Genomic DNA, 17,458 nt, shown 5'->3' with positions numbered 1-17,458 from the left:
TTCTCATTTCTCCATCTTCAACATTGGCGCGATCATTTGGTGACCCCGACGTGATCTTTACCGAACAATCCACCTACCGTAATACCTATCGAAAAACGAAGCCAAGACTATTCGCCCTCCAGGACATCGCCAGCATCCAGCTGCAGCCATCAATCCGAGGAAAATACGTCTTCAATCCTTCATAATAAATTCTTTTTAATTCGATTTGTGTGAAAACGGTAGACGAGAATGTTTTTTAGTCAACTCACATATTCAAATAATTATTATACAAATTACAGAAATAAACATCTATAAGTTCGGAATTGGTTGTAAAATCGTGGCGAGTGTTGCAGAATCTCGCTCCTACATACAATTGCAAGCGTGTTGTCAGAGACCGGCCGGCTGCGAAACCGATTCGTAACGGGATTCACGTAAAGTACAAATTCAATAATTATATTGTTAGATTTGTTTTGTAAAAAAAACAGTTAATTAATTGTGCGTTGTTTTCGCCGTTAAAATGAGTAAGTTAAAGGATCTTAGTAGACAAAGAGCAACCATTAGAGGTAGATTAACTCTTTTTGATAAATATTTAACACCATTAATGGAATGTAAAGAATTTAATGCGGTACAATTAAACGAACTTCGCTTAAGATGTGACAAGTTGCGTGACCTTTCAAGCTGTTTTGAAGTCATACAATCACAGATAGAATTATTAGAAGATGATACGTCAAATCAGCTTGAGGAACGCGATATAACGGAGAATTTATTTTATAATTTAATTGCTAAGGCTCAATCTTTGTTGGAGTATTTTGAAAACAAGAACAAAGATGAAAATGCATCCAATAATCCAAATAAGGATCGTAATAGCTTAATGAAGTTGCCTCCTTTAAAAATACCTCCTTTTAGTGGTAATTCAAACCAGTGGCTTTCTTTTAGGGATACATATATATCACTTATTCATAATAATGATTCTATAGAAGACATAAACAAATTTCATTATTTAAAATCGTACTTAGAAGGTTCTGCTGGTTCTGTCATATCGTCTATTACTGTGTCTTCGAGTAATTATTCAATCGCATGGAATCTTTTATGCCAACGTTATGACAACAAGCGTCTCTTAATAAATGAACACATTAAGGGATTGTTTTCAATTCAACAGCTACATAAAGAAAGTGAGCAAGGCATACATGAGTTAATTGATACTTTATCCAAAAACTTAAACGCCTTAAATTCTTTAGGCGAACCTACTGATAAGTGGGACACTTTAATAATTTATATGGCCTTGGGAAAGCTTGACAGTGTAACAGCGCGTAAATGGGAAGAATTTAGAAGTGACTTGGATTCACCCTCATTAGAAGAATTTTATTCTTTCCTTCGCCAGCGAGCTACAGTCTTAGAAACTGTTAACGCAGGTAAGTTTAATAATAATGAAAGACGACATATCTTGCCACATACAAAATCATTTATTGCTTCATCCTCCGTCGAATATAATCTTAAACAGAAGAAATGTCCACTTTGTAACCAAGATCATAGAATTTTTGAATGCCTTAAATTTAAATCGTTATCAGTCGAGGAACGCTTAACTAAAGCATCCATCATGAAATTATGTATTAATTGTCTCCGCAGAGGTCATCAATCATATCAATGTAGATTGAATGGCTGTAGGATCTGTCACAAAAAACACAACACATTATTACATAAACAAAGTTCTTTACAATCCACTCAAAATGATCATCTAACCACTACAAATACAAAACCTAATAATGAAAACACTACAAATACTAATGAAATTAACTCATCTGAGGCTGTTGTTGACTCCGGACCCTCCACTTTAGTTTCTATGTCAGCCGTTACCACCAATCAAGCTCTTCTTTCAACAGCGTTGGTCAAGGTAACTTGCAATGGCAAAACATTTATTTTGAGGGCTTTACTGGACTCTGGTAGTCAATCATCATTCATTAGCGAAAGAGCACAAAGGGATATTGGGTTTATTAAAAATAAAAATTATCATCATTGTGTTTCCGGGATTGGCAACACTGTGTTAAAAGTTACGGAGCATTGCACTATCCATTTGCGCTCCATGCATAATTCCTTTAACACAAAAATTAAATGCTTTGTTTTACCTAAAATAACTGAACTCCTGCCTCATGTCGCAGTGAATATACATGATTTAGGTATTCCTAACAATATTCAATTGGCTGATCCTAACTTCTATCAACCTAGACAAATAGATTTACTTTTGGGCGCTGATATATTCTGGGACTTAGTAAGGTCTGCTAGAATACATTTGGGGCCTAAAAGACCAATACTACAGGACACATATTTAGGTTGGATAGTGGCTGGTTCCATTTCGGGTGCGTTTTATAAGAACAGTAGTTCTAACATACAGTGTAACTTTTCCAAGGACATTAGCGCGCAACTGTCAAAGTTTTGGGAACTTGAAGACATACCTTCAACAAACAAAAATATCAGTAGTGATTATTGCGAAATATTGTTCAATCAGACAACTCGCAGAGAAAGAAATGGCAGATTTAGTGTTCAGATTCCATTGAAGAATTCGGTTGAATTATTGGGTGATTCATATGACATTGCAGAAAAACGACTATTTCAAATTGAAAAAAAATTAAGAAATAAGCCACAATTAAAACAACAATATTTAGATTTCATTCATGAATATGAACGCATGGGACACATGACCGAGATTAATAAACCAGTATTTGGCTGCTACCTTCCACATCATGCAGTCATAAGAGAACATAGTGAAACAACAAAGTTGCGAGTGGTATTTGATGCTTCTTCGAAAACATCTACTGGGGTATCGTTTAATGATATCCAACACATTGGCCCTGCAGTGCAAGATGACTTATTTTCTATTTTACTTAGATACAGACAGCATACATATGTTGTTTCAGCAGATGTGGAAAAAATGTACCGCCAAATATTAATACACAACAACCAACGTAATTTGCAACTCATTTTGTGGCGAGATAAGCCATCACTACCTATAAAGATATTCCAATTAAACACCGTTACATATGGTACGGCTTCAGCGCCTTATCTGAGTACCCGGTGCCTTTTACAACTATCAAAAGAATGTGGTGAGGACAAACTATCCCAAGTGATTAGAGAGGATTTCTATGTAGACGATTTTCTTTCAGGGGCTGAAACTAAACCGGCTCTGGAAGAATTAGTTACTTCCGTAGCTAACCAACTCAACTCAGCCTGCTTACCTTTAAGAAAATGGCGAACCAATGTACCCGCTATCTTTAAGAATAAATCAAATATCATCTTGCCTAAAGATTTAGATACATCGTCACAATCTAGAGTTTTAGGATTAAAGTGGGATCCTTCTGAAGATATCCTACAATTTCCAGTTGACATTAATATCAACTCATCCATAACGAAAAGAATAATTTTGTCACATTCGGCAAAATTATTTGATCCGCTAGGTTTGCTTAGTCCATGTACTATTATTCCCAAAATAATTCTTCAAAGACTTTGGTTATCAAATTTAGATTGGGATGAACCAGTTGATAGCAAATTAGAAAGGGAATGGCTTAACTTTGCGTTGAGTTTAAATGCTGTATCAGAAGTTGAAATACCGAGATGTGTCATTATTCAGAAATCAGAAACCATACAATTACATTCGTTTTCTGACGCATCTCAGGTCGCATATGCCGCAGCTATCTACATGGTATCGAATGATAGTTCGGGTAACGTTCTTGTGGAGCTTCTTTGTGCCAAGACTAAGGTGGCCCCTGTCAAAGCTTTAACTATTCCTCGTCTAGAATTATGCGGTGCCCTGTTGTCAGCACGCTTAAGCAACAAGGTACTGAAGACGTTACGTTGTAAGATCGATTTGGTGTTCCATTGGACAGATTCAACAATAGTGCTGGGTTGGTTGGCATCACAGTCTACTGACTTAAATACTTTTGTTGCCAATCGCGTTAGTGAAATACAAGAACTGACATCAGTAGGTGTATGGAGACATGTACCTGGCGACATGAATCCAGCAGACCTAGCATCTCGAGGTGTAAACCCAAAATCGTTACACTCCAGTAAGCTATGGTGGGAGGGTCCGTCATTTCTTACTGAAAATTCAAGTCACTGGCCAGCACCCATTAACACAACTATTATTCATGAATTACCTGAAAGGAAAAATAAAAAAATAATAACTACATTACAATCAATTACACATACAAAGTCAAATACATTAGAAATTATACATTTTGAAAGATTTTCAAAATTCACAATTCTGCAAAGGTCTCTCGCCTATGCTCTGCGATTTATTTATAATACAAAAAATAAACACTGCAAACTTACAGGACCTTTGACAACAAACGATTTAAATAAATCGTTAAGTATATTAATAAAACAACATCAAAGCTTATGTTTTTTAGAAGAAATTAGATTACTCGAAAATAAACAAATCTTACCTCCAAAGTCTCGAATTTTGTCCTTAACTCCATTTATAAACCAAGAAGGCATTATGTGTGTAGGAGGCCGGATTCATAATTCGAGTGAACCTTACGAGAAGAAACATTCCCATTCTTTTAGATTCAAGTAATCATTTTTGCAAATTGTTATTTACACATTATCACAAAACACTCTTACATGCAGGTCCGCAGCTGTTACTTAGCACATTAAGAGACAAGTTTTGGCCTTTAAGAGGCAGAATATTAGCTAGAAGTACTGTCAATAATTGTAGACTGTGCAGAATCATGAAAGCACAAGGTTCAAATCCTATCATGGGAAACTTACCTGTCATGAGAGTTACTCCAAGTCTCCCATTTCACGTTAGTGGTGTCGACTTCGCCGGGCCATTTTACATTACTGATCGTAAGGGACGCGGCTGTAAAATTTCAAGGTGCTACTTATGCTTATTCGTATGTTTCTCATCGAAAGCCTTGCACCTTGAGTTAGCAAGCGAACTCTCCACTGATGTGTTCATGTTGTGTCTGAGACGTTTTGTATCTCGTAGAGGAAAGCCATTGGAATTGTATTGCGACAATGGCACTAATTTTGTCGGCGCAAACAACGAGATTAGAACGTTCTTAAAATCAAATAACGAAAGTATTTCTGGTTTCGCAGCCGATGAAGGCATTAAATTTAAATTTTCACCGGCATATTCTCCACATTTTGGGGGACTCTGGGAAGTAGGCGTCAAATGCGCGAAATACCATTTAACTCGTATATTAGGTGACAAACATTTAACTTTCGAAGAGTTGTCTACCCTCTTCACACAAATTGAAGCCATCCTAAATTCCAGACCTTTAACTCCCATTTCCTCTGATCCAAATGATCTATATCCTTTGACTCCCGCACACTTTCTGATTGGCCGACCTCTGACATCATTACCGTCAGATAATATGCTGGATTTAAAGCCGAACAGACTTAACCGCTACCAGAGCTTGGAGAAGATGCGGCAGCACTTCTGGGACCGTTGGAGGAATGAATATTTAAGCGAACTACAGCAGAAACATAAATGGCGAATCAACAAACGAGGACTAAAAGAAGGAGATTTGGTCGTCATCAAAGAGACCAATGCACCTCCTTTAAAATGGCGCATGGCCCGGGTTCACAAATTATACCCGGGTTCTGACGGAGTGTCGAGAGTAGTGGACGTTGTCACTTCAAAAGGCATCGTTCGTCGGGCTATTCATAATCTCTGCCTACTACCTGAGTTTACACGAAATCCTGAGGACTTCGAGCGGGGGGAGGATGTTCGAGCCAAATAAAACCTCCTTGCTATATACAAATTAATTACGGCGAGACGTCATTTTAAAAAAGAATTGCGCTTGGAGACTTGGACGTCAAAAGAATAAGAATTTTCTTTTTACATAAAATATTATTGTTAATGAGATTAAATTCGTTATTCAAGAGCAAAATACTCTTCTCATTTCTCCATCTTCAACATTGGCGCGATCACTGTTGTACACACTACTCGACCACGGAGCTCGTCAACATGATGATACTGATTTATTACCAAAAGGGACATTATTGACCATCAACAAGTGTAAAGGTCCCTCACCGATAGCACTCGCCTGCCATGTTAACCTAACAATCTAAGATTCGATTTTGAACATTCGCCGTTTGGTTTTACACAGTTCATGTTATGTTACAAATTGTATCATTACAGGTTGTACACTGTTATGCTCACCCTGAGAACTTTCTAGGATTTTGAGGTCCTCAGAGCGATCCCGTAACATACCCTGCTGGATATTCCGGCGCCTTCAGCGCCGGCGAGCCCCTCAAACCAATATCTTAATTGTAACTTAGCTACTGAACTGTTTATGTATCTAAATTTTATTTTAAATTTGTATTAAGTAAGTAAGTCAAGTAAATAAGTAAGTTTTTTTACATTGGATATTATTTTAAATCAATTTTGTGGGAATTTTAAAGAGCGACCTTTAGTACGAATTCGGTCATGTTCGAATACGAATTTCCACCAGCGTTCTTTCTGATCATTTTATTTCGGTTGCTTTAAAATAAATTCCTAGTTTTTATACATTTTCGGAAAGCTAAGTAAACGATTATGTTTTTAAAATAATCTGCAGAACAAGTTTCATAATTATTTTTTGTTTTTCAGGCATATTTGAGGGAAAAAAAATAGAAATATCGTTTTCCGTCTCGCATTTTTGAATTTGGACCGATAATTATTGTTTAAATATTGAAAAATATCCAATGTTTAATCGTTTTTATAAATCAGAAGAAAAAAGTAGATTTTAATCGAAACATTTTTTTTTAATAAATTTTTGAAATTGCATTTGTGACTTATTTTGAAAAAATTTAAAAAACGCGATAACTCAAAAATGGTTCACTTTTGCATCATGCATATGGGGGTTAAAATTATCGCAAATAGCCACCCCTATCACCTCTGTACACCACAAGTGATAAGCCTAAAAGGAGAGGTAAATAGGAATATTACTAATTCCTTAATAAACCTAGGCCACTGCAACTAATCTTAAAAAAAATAATTAGAAGTTATTCGATTTTTTATATTTCTTATAAGTTATAATTATGTGCTTTTTTGGGTGTTATTTAATTCGTTATTTGTTGAAGTTAAATTACGATTAACTTCACGAAAGGAATTAAAAATTTCGGATTGAACCGTATAACATGTGGTCACGTATCAAGTTGACATCAGGGAGAAATGTGAACTGCCTGGTGCTGCCTTAATCTGGTACTAACCAGTTTTAACTGTATCTTATAGGACACGAAACGTACTTTCTTTCTTGTTTTTGTCAACCATGGCGAGATCATCGGGGGACATCAACTCGTTTCGTGACTGTTATGGCTCAGTGGATAAAACTTCCTGAATACAAATTCCTGCATTATATTTTATTTTTCATCTCGTCGAAGAAACATGCACGTCATGCATCATGCAGATGATATTTGTATCCGTCAACCCGCGATAGACAAGCGTGGCGAAATAGGCTCCGGGCCTTCTCTTTAAGTGGAGAGAACACCTTTCTCCAGTAATGAGATATTTTCGTATACCTATATATTACCTTTATTTTCAGTAGTATAAGTAGCTTGTGCACTGTTTTTGGGACGCTCGAACTGTTCACGTCACCGAAGTTATTTTAACTATAAAACTTTCGTTTATTCATCGTATTACGCGCACAAAAGATACATTGTATCGTAAAAACATCGGTTTTGTTTTTTATTATTGTTTAAAAGCCTTGTATTTGGATTCATGTCGTTTGTTTTTTTTTTTTTAATTTTTAACCCATTCACCATTTTGACAAACTTTTAATTTCTTTCAAAGGTTTTAACTACTTGTAATCTTGCGAATTATTTTGAACCAAACCAATTGAGCTTAAGCTGCGTGCTCTTAACGCTGGTGAAAATACATATAATATAAATCCCGACTAAGTGCGAGTCGGATACGCGCACGAAGTGTTTCGTATCATTATAACGACAAAAAAATCTTTTAAAATTATTTTACTTTTTCTTTTTACTTTTACTTTACTTTATTTAATTCTGTTTTTTAGTATTTGTTGTTATAGCGTTAACAGAAATACATCATCTGTGAAAATGTCAAGTGTCTAATTATCACGGTTCATGAGATACAGCCGGACAGCGGTGTTTAAGTAATTGCGTCCCGTTTTAAACTTTGGGTACGGAACCGTAAAAAGCTTATTCATAAATATATATTTTTTTATTTAATAGCGTTATTACAATCTTTGATAAGCTGCATTTATCAGTTTGAGTGAATAATAATTAATTTTCCCATATTATTGACAAATATTTGACAGCGACTGTCTAGCACTTGAGTATTTAATATATTTGCTTTTTTATATTAGTGATATTCTATAGCAATAACTCGAAACTCACTCAGGAACATGATTGTGAAATTTTCGAAAGTGATATGAGATATATTTACTAAAGAATTATAAAATTTCAAGCCTAACCGAGTCATAGTTTTCAATACATACAGAACAGCGAGATGTGTGTTGCTATTTTGTATATTATTTAAAATATATAAATATGAATGTCAATTAAAAATGAACATAGTACTTACAAACTCAAAATTTAAAAGTACTAAAAAAATCTATACTAATGTTATAAAATACGAACGTAACTACAGAGTTACGTTCGTATTTTATAACATTAGTATAGATTTTTAAGAGCAACATACAGATGTTGCTCTTTCCCACATCAGTGAACTCCAAGGAAGGATATAGGCTACCTTTACTTAAACCTGATGACAAATAGGAACACAGCAGTACTCCTCAGTACCAACTGTTGTGTTCCAGTTTGAAGGATCAGTGAGCCAGTGTAACTACAGAAGGGACATACCATCTTCGTTAACAAAGTTGACGGCGCACTGGGGCTGTATGGAATAATTAGTATTTCCTACAGCACCATTGTCAATCTGGTGGTATCCACTTACCATCAGTTGTCCCATTTTCCTGTCCGCCTATCATTGTTATAAAAAAAAAGACATTTAAATACACCAGCTCGTAGGTGCAAAAGTAAACACTAGTTTTCTCTAGGTAACATTTAACCATGACACTATTTCCTACGTTAGCTCATTAGCAGTGATTTCCCGAGTCAAGGCGGCGTCAGTCATGCGGTAAAAAGTCGCGTGTTAAACCAGGGCTGTCAAACGGACACCAACTGGGTCGCTTATATCGACGTTATGTGGACCGCAATACGCGAAAATAAGTTAACTAAACAATATTTTATGTAGCGAATATTTTCATCATAATCCGCAGACATTTTTAACTGCTGAAATCGCTCGATAATTTAGGATAAAAATATTTTATTTTTAAAAATACATATTTACATATGTTAAATAAAAGCAATGACGTGCAATATTCAAGGGCATTGTCTTCAATTCTTTTAATTATTATATTTATAGTCTTATTAAATTAAACACCCCATATTTAAATTTATATTAAAAAGACAGACGAACAAAAATAGGCTTTGAACCATTTTCAACGTCAATACTCACGCCCAGAAACCAAGAGATCTAATAAGTGAGGACATAGTGTATATATTCGTACTTATTGTATACAGGGCCGGACCGAAAATTTAGGAGGCCCTGGGCTAACACTACTTAGGGGCCCACCTAAGACATATCTGAACGTAGACTTGAACACATTATCGTCTATTTTTGACTGTAACTTGACTTAGCTGGGGCCCCCTTGAATCCACGGGGCCCTGGGCTGAAGCCCAAAAAGCCATATGGTAGATCCGGCCCTTATTGTATATAGTGTGTATTAGATTATATACTTGTATTTTGTATGTATTGATAATATAATTTATTTATTGATATATAATTTGTGTATTATATATATATATATTTACATTTAGTTATTAATTTTATTACATTATTACAGCCAACCAACCAACCAACGGTTGCCTGGAAGAGATCGCTATTTAGCGATAAGGTCACCAAAGTAGTACGCGTCTTTTATTAAGGCTGGATCTATGTTGTATTTATTTTTCTCTGTGTGTTGTACAAAAGTATAAAGTAAAGTGATATACTGGCTCACTCATAGCCCAAACAGGAAGACATCAATACTACGCATCGATGATTGCTAATTATTAAATTAGTAATTATTAAAATAATTATATAAATTAATAATATAAATTTATATTAACTAATAATAAATAATATAAATTAATAAATATATAAATTATTAATAGTATATTGCTTGGAACATATTTTTGTCCCTTACGTTGTATTAAACGAGCCGTCAGCCAATTAAGTTCAGCACCCCTGGCTTCAAGGGCCGTTTAAACATTGAATATTACGTGTGTATCGAGACTGTGTTTATTTATGAAAATGTTTTTTAAAAAAAAACCTCTTAAGATGTTTTTAATGAGAAAAATGGGATATAGTTAATTTGTAAGATTTTAAAAAGGCTTCAGAGGATTAGTATATTAATCAACTTTAATATTCAATATCGACAAAAAATTAATAAGCGACAAAACCAGTTTTTTTTAACTATTGTTACCAATATGCTAACTTTTGAGCATACGAAAAAACCATCACAGTTTAGAGTAATTTGGTTAATTTAGATAAAAAGCTTGGTGCTGCTTTTCATGACATCTCTTTTAAATCATCTCATTACAAGATGAAATGTAAAGTTACCACAATTCTTTAATGTAGATTCTACCCAGAAGAATCGTCAAGAAACTCAGTAGAATACGACCTATAGTGTAAATACAGGCACAAAGGACATAAAATCTTAGTTCTCAAGGTTGATGACGCATTGGTGATGTAAGGAATACTTAATATTTGACTTCGGTAGGTTACTCACTTGCCCGTACTACCTACAATAAATAAAAATCCTAATTCGCTATTTGGTTGTTCCGTGATAGTATTCACGTGATAGCATCATTGGCATTTTGATACTTGCGTCATATGGACTACAGACTATAACACGTTATAGGCGACAATGTGCGGCTTCATTGATACGATATTAAAGGGTCAAATGTACGTACAAAATTATATATTTTCGCAAATATTGTCCTTGTGTCCGTAACCTTATAACGACTAAGTCGAATCGCATACAGACAGCCATTTCAATTACTTGAAAAATATACGCGAAGGTAGCCGCGGGAAATAGTATTTATGTATAGTAACACTAATGACCTATAGACGTACCAGTCAGGCATCTCTTGAGAAAGCTGGTTCGCTACATGACTTTAATGCACTCGGTGGCAGTGCTGGCACAGCCCCTTCTGTGGGTCACAACCGACTCGTCGCGTATTTGACCGCCAAAGAGGAATACAATATTCTTGTGTTCCGGTTGTGGAAGGGTGAGTGAACCTTTGTTAGTACACATTAAAGTACATAACACTTAGTTCCCCAGGTTGGTGGTGCATTGGCAATGTAAGGTATGGTCAATATTTCTGCTCTATAGTGGTGATTTACCATCAGGTGAATGACACGGTATGAATTTTAGTTTATGGTACTTTGCCAGATTTGAATTCGCGATCTTCGGTTAACAGTGTAACATGCACCTGGACTGGCTTATGTCGGAATACACTATGTCTAGGTACAGAATGTCAAGGCCGTACCATAACTAATCGTTACGTTCACAGTGACAATTTCGATTTTAACGAAACTTTACAATAATATAGTTTATTCATCAGAATAACACAAAGATATTGTGTGAATAATAAAACAACCAACCCCTAAAACGCGAGCGAAGCCGCTGGCGAAAACTAGTGTTCTTATATATTTGAATTCAGTTTTATATAATTAAACAAAACATTAACAAAAAATAATGTTAAATAATATAATTAAAAACCGCATATAATAGAAATAGAGGGAATAGTTGCCGGGAGAGGGCAAGCACATGGAAATTCAGTGATGCTTCTTCTTCTTCGTCCTCTAACCACTGGGCCGTCGCGGCTTGCGTACCAAAACCTAATACTTTTTTGTGAATGTGTTTCAAAAACCAAAATTAAACTTAAAATAAAAACTTTAATCAAGTAGGTTTATATTGTGTGATGAAGTAGGTTCTATTTTGAATCGTTAAATTTCAAGTTTGAATGTATAGAATTATCGATATCGATAGTATCAATAGTATCGATGCTACCAATCGTATTGGTTACTACCGATAGTATCGCCGTTATCAATGGTATTGCTCACGGAGAGCCATCGATACTATCGATAGTACTATCGATATCCTGAATAGCTTTCGAGGTCAACTATCGATAGTCAAACTATCGATAGTTTCGCAACACAAGAAACTCAACAATAACATAATCGAATGACTTCGCGAATTCGAATACTCGTGGTTATAGTGTTTGACACTTATCGAAATAATTGATTTAAAGCATTTTTTATTTAATATAATATACTTTTTTTTATATATTGTGTTGCACCCGTAATTATCTACTCTGTATTTATACGTCTCTGTGCGTCTTATTAGCCGGAATATCTCTTTTATGAAATACTAGCTGTTATCCGCCCGCGGAGTCGAGATGGTCCAGTGGTTAGAACGCGTGCATTTCAACCGGTGCTAGCGGGTTGAAACCCAAGCAAGCACCGATGATTTTACATGTGCTTAAATTGAGTTTACAATTCATCTCGTGCTCAGCGTTGTCAGAAAACACCGTGCGGAAACTTGCATTTGTCTGATTTCAACGAAATTCTGCAACACACCTTATCGCGGATATAAAATGGTCTAGCCCAGCAGTACTTCTCTGTCGCTTATCTGGGCATTAAAAAAAAAGAAAGGAAGAAGCAAAGGAATTCAGATGATTAATAACCTAACCGTCTACGGACGATTCCGCGCCGTTTGGTTATAGTCTAATACCGATACGTTCAGTAGATTATGTAGACACGTCATTGACGCACAAAGAAATATATATTTTTTATATATCTGACTATTAAATAGTGATAGCTGATATCTGATTTTATTATATATATTTTAAGCTAAGAAATTACAATGTACATAAGATGGAAAAACCTCCCAGCGAAAGAACCTACAAAACACCTTTTACTTTTAATACTTCAACGTGTTTCCTTAGATATGCCGACATCGTAAATATATTTAGCTTAAAGGAATGTAGCTGATACGCGTTAAGATCTTTTGTACCGTGTATTTGTGTATGGTCAATGTTTAATAACGGCGCGTCTATTTAAAGATTTGCTTATTTCTGACACTCGGGGAGCTTGCTATGGTAACTAGACAGTCCAATGATTTTATCCAAGAAGTAATCGCTCACTTATGTTTAATTATTTACAAGATTGATTTAGTATGTTTGTTAATGAAGCGTCAATGGATTACGGGCCGACTAGCGATGTAAACAAGTCGCGGGTTCGATCTTGACCCCTTGGGCTACCGCCGTCTCCGATAACACAAGCTTAAACCTATTTACTCATCCAATAAGAGGACAAATATGAATACTAATAGTGCCTTGAAATAGACATTAATCAGTTAGTTACATTGCTTTTATTATTTAAAAAAATGGATGATTATAATACTTTGTTTACGAAATATATTAGGTTATCTTTATTACTAATTTTTCGTATATATTCAGATGAAGGCCCTGCTGTGTATTTATGTTATTTAAATAAACAAACATACACGCCCACAAGTAATACTCACACTAAATACAAAACGTACAATTACATAAACGTCCGTCTTATATAAGGTATCAATAAACTCACCTGTTACACAAAAACTCTAATAAAAATGTTTAAACGTAAAGAAATCAACACTTTCACTTCGATAAACATTTTGCTGTTAAATGAAATGTATTTAAAATCGAGTCGGCTGAAATGTCAATATGACAGAACGTATAGACAGATGTAAAATTAACAGTCGCATATATACTCTATTCCAACCATAAGAGGAGAGAAGCCAAATAAACAACATTTGACAGGAAATTGCCGCGTCAAAGTCAAAAATAGACTATAATGCGAAATAATCCATAACTTTATTAAATTAAACAGATCTGCAATTAATCAAACCCATTCAATGCATTTAATTCAAGTCTACGTTCAGGTATGTTTTAGGTGGGCCCCTAAGTAGTGTTAGCCCACGGCCCCTAAACTTACGATCCGACCCTGGATCTAAGCATACAAAGGGACAGACAGCGGTAAGCGACTTTGTTTTATACTATGTAATGATATTCACTATGGATTTGGGAAAAAATGGCGTTTTGAATGTCGACGAATAGGCTATAGATAATATGGGGTACATGTCAGCCACCTCCTCGTGGTGTACCCTGGGCAACGGGGCCGACTTGAGCTTGCTCGTCGGCCACGGCTAAGACTGGCGAGAGGGATGCCGCGGCGCCGCTCCTGGTACGTCCCTGATCGGCGTCAGGGCGGACCACGTGAGTGGCCTCGTTGGCTAGGAGGGAGTGGGAGGGCTCGCTACTCGAGCCTCTCAGGTGTTTTACACCGGCGGTCAGCGGCGGAGCCTACCATCTTATCCGCCGCAGGGCGTCAGCTTCGTTGACGCCCAGCCTCCAGTGGCGGACTCGGGGGAGTTCGCCACATTCCCACGTGGTGGATGAGGGGTAAGGCGCGCACTAGGCGCGCCTTCCATGAATATTCAGCCGCCTTACGGCGGCTGCCGCTGGTGGGGTCGCGGTTGCATGCCCTTGGCGATCTCGTGGCCTCACCACTCGGCGGCATGGTGGAAACCCGGGGATGGTTTTAGTGGGTAGGACAGGGCATTAGCATTAGCGTGCCCTGGCACGGGGCATTAGGCCCCGGTTGAGTCCCACATACCCGTCTCGGTCCCCCGACCGGGCGGCATGCGTAAATGGATGTCCTCCTCGTTAAACGAAAAAAAAAAAAAGGCTATAGATAATATACCTACTTTGTAGATGAAAATAAGCAAACTTAAACTTCAATTAGTGAAACGATGTTAAGAAACGGAGCCGCCGCAAAAAAAGCTAAAGCGAAACAATGATCCAAGTATGCTCTTATTGCGAATTATATTTTTGTCCCATTTGCAGTTGCAAGACTTTGACCTTGGAGTGGTAGTGCAAAACGTTGAAAAAAAGTAAAGTATAAACACCTCGCCTTATTGGCTCCACTGGTGACAGGAGGGCTGGTTTATTTGCACCAGCGTTGCAGAACTATCGATAGTTGACCTCGAAAACTATTCAGGATATCGATAATACTATCGATAGTATCATATTGATCAATACTATCGATACTATCGACAGCTCTCCGTGAGCAATACTATCGATTATAAAAATTATGGATATTGAAAACATGATGGAAAATATGGATATTAGAAAAAATGTGCAATCAGTTCGCATAGAATCAGATTTTTCGAGCTATTCTTTAAATATTACGATAGAGTATTTGGTAAAAGTAAGGATAAAATCAATTGATATCATTGGTCGAGAGCTTGCTTAATCTATGATATTCATTATGGATTTGAGAAAAAAATGCCATTTTGAACGTCGATGAAGCTGTTATCGGAACTTTGGTAGTAAAATAAAATGAATATAATTAGTTAAGTGGAATACTGTTGTATAATAAATAAATATATATTTATCAAGAATAGTTAGTAATACACAATATAACCCATCATATGTTTTATATAGAAAGTTTTCTGTTTAATAAACAATATTTGTGAAAAACGTAGGTACCTACATCAATGACAGTCCCGTAAAAATATTCGATAAAAACCGTATGATAAATGTACCTATGTTATGGAACCCCATGGGGATTTACCTTAATACAGTATAAATTATAAAAACCTATTAAGCTGTTTTTTTATAGCGATGATTAAACATTAAAAAATACGTTAACATTATTTAACGTTTTATAATTTCAAAATAGGAAGTTAAATATAAAATCAATCATAACTTCGAAACATTCCCTTATAGCTATACGTATGCCACTTATTCAAAGATATAATTAAATACAAAATATATTATATTAAACACAAATTAATAGCAACATTCTTATATTTTTAAGTGAAACAAATAAAAACAATACAATTTCCTAGTAATGATATTACGTGATTAAATACGTCTTATGACTTACTTGTGACGTCGGATGACGTTCTCCTCGAACGACACTCAAACACCGACTGTCGACTGACTGTTTTATTTTATGTAATAGTAATACAGAATAGTTACCGAAAGAATCGTGTATACGTTCACTTCATACTCTTAAGACGCGACGCGAACACGATAAGATTTTAAACTACACAAAAAGGTTTCGTACATGACTTTTTTTTTTCTTTTCTCTTTTTTCGCGTATTTACTATGCTAGCTGAGAAAAATATATTCTGCCGATGTCACGTTTAATAGCGAAGACACGTAGGGGACAAATCGACTCAAATTTTTAAAGTTTTGTTTGTTGACTAGCCATAACTTGCGATTTTACCCACGTTTAGTTTATATTTTGCGTGGAAAAAATATCTATCTATATAGGTATGTAAATTTTAAGTTGTCATAAATTTTTATATACTCAACGGATATCTATAACCTATTCCAGTGGAAGTAGGAAAAAGATAAACAAACCTTAGATTTACGAATTTCATGCGATTTTCTAATAACTCAGCTATCATGTGCACTATTAAGAGTTTATGATTAATATGTCTTTATTTATAATACAACACTATTACATTTATTTGCACTTTAATTTTACTTACAAAATTCCGATTACAGTTTTGTCGACGTTCAAAACGCAATTTTTTCGCAAATCCATAATGAATATAATAGATTAATCAAGCCAATGACCAACCAATGACATCGCGTCAATTTGCTGTCAAGTGTAGTTTATTTGGCTTTTCTCCTCTTGCGGTTGGAATAGAATATACGATAATCCAGCTATTTAAATTTGTCATTCCTATCCTACCCACCCTAGTCAGCTGTTTCGCCGCTGTTGAAATATATTTTTATAATTATACATGATGAGTTACCTACCGTTACTATAATATATTTCTAATATTTTGGTTACTGCTATTTTAGAAGTGCGTGTGTGTTTATATAAAAGCATCTGTCTGATTTTGAAGATACTTTGTTAACTTAATCGTCGTTCCGCCGGTAAAGTTCCCGGCTCAAAAAAGCAATATTTTTAATCGTTATGTATTTAACCTGTTTATATTCATTACCCTCTATTTAAAAACAAACGAATAAAGACCATCGTTCAAATAATTAAAAAAAATATCTTCGTAAATAAGTCGTCAGCGATTTTTACTTAATATTTGAAGATGTCGTATCGTGTAAATGGGGTTAAGTGATAGTTTCATTCCAATGGTTGAACAAGTCTAGCTCTGTCGGAGGACTATTCGTAAATGGTTAAAAACTATGATATAAACAGTTATATTAATTTAATTGCCGTCTATAAGATATTGGCTTACGGTATTTTAAATGGTTATAATAATATGTTTTTATAAAACCCTGACTATAAAGAACGACGATTTTAAATATACTAAGCCTGCTTGCTAGTGATGTCATAGAATTATTTTCAAACCAGCTAAAATGAGACATAACCGGCTTGTAATTATTATTGTGCTAATGTTAT

General features: G+C 35.5%; 1 protein-coding gene across 1 annotated transcript in view; it reads right to left on the bottom strand.

Moving 5' to 3' along the window:
- The window catches only part of LOC113399577 (aminopeptidase N-like), a 46,953-nt gene extending 30,835 nt beyond the window's left edge, over window positions 1-16,118 (bottom strand). Inside the window, exon 1 of the mRNA XM_064218825.1 lies at window positions 15,971-16,118. The gene's annotated coding sequence lies outside the window, so the exon portion shown is untranslated. The remainder of the gene's footprint in view (window positions 1-15,970) is intronic.
- Between the last annotated feature and the right edge of the window lie 1,340 nt (window positions 16,119-17,458).

The sequence above is a fragment of the Vanessa tameamea genome, chromosome 24 (genome assembly GCF_037043105.1).
Source record: "Vanessa tameamea isolate UH-Manoa-2023 chromosome 24, ilVanTame1 primary haplotype, whole genome shotgun sequence".
NCBI classification, from domain to species: Eukaryota; Metazoa; Arthropoda; class Insecta; order Lepidoptera; family Nymphalidae; genus Vanessa; species Vanessa tameamea.
This window is presented reverse-complemented; position numbering and strand designations above follow the sequence as displayed.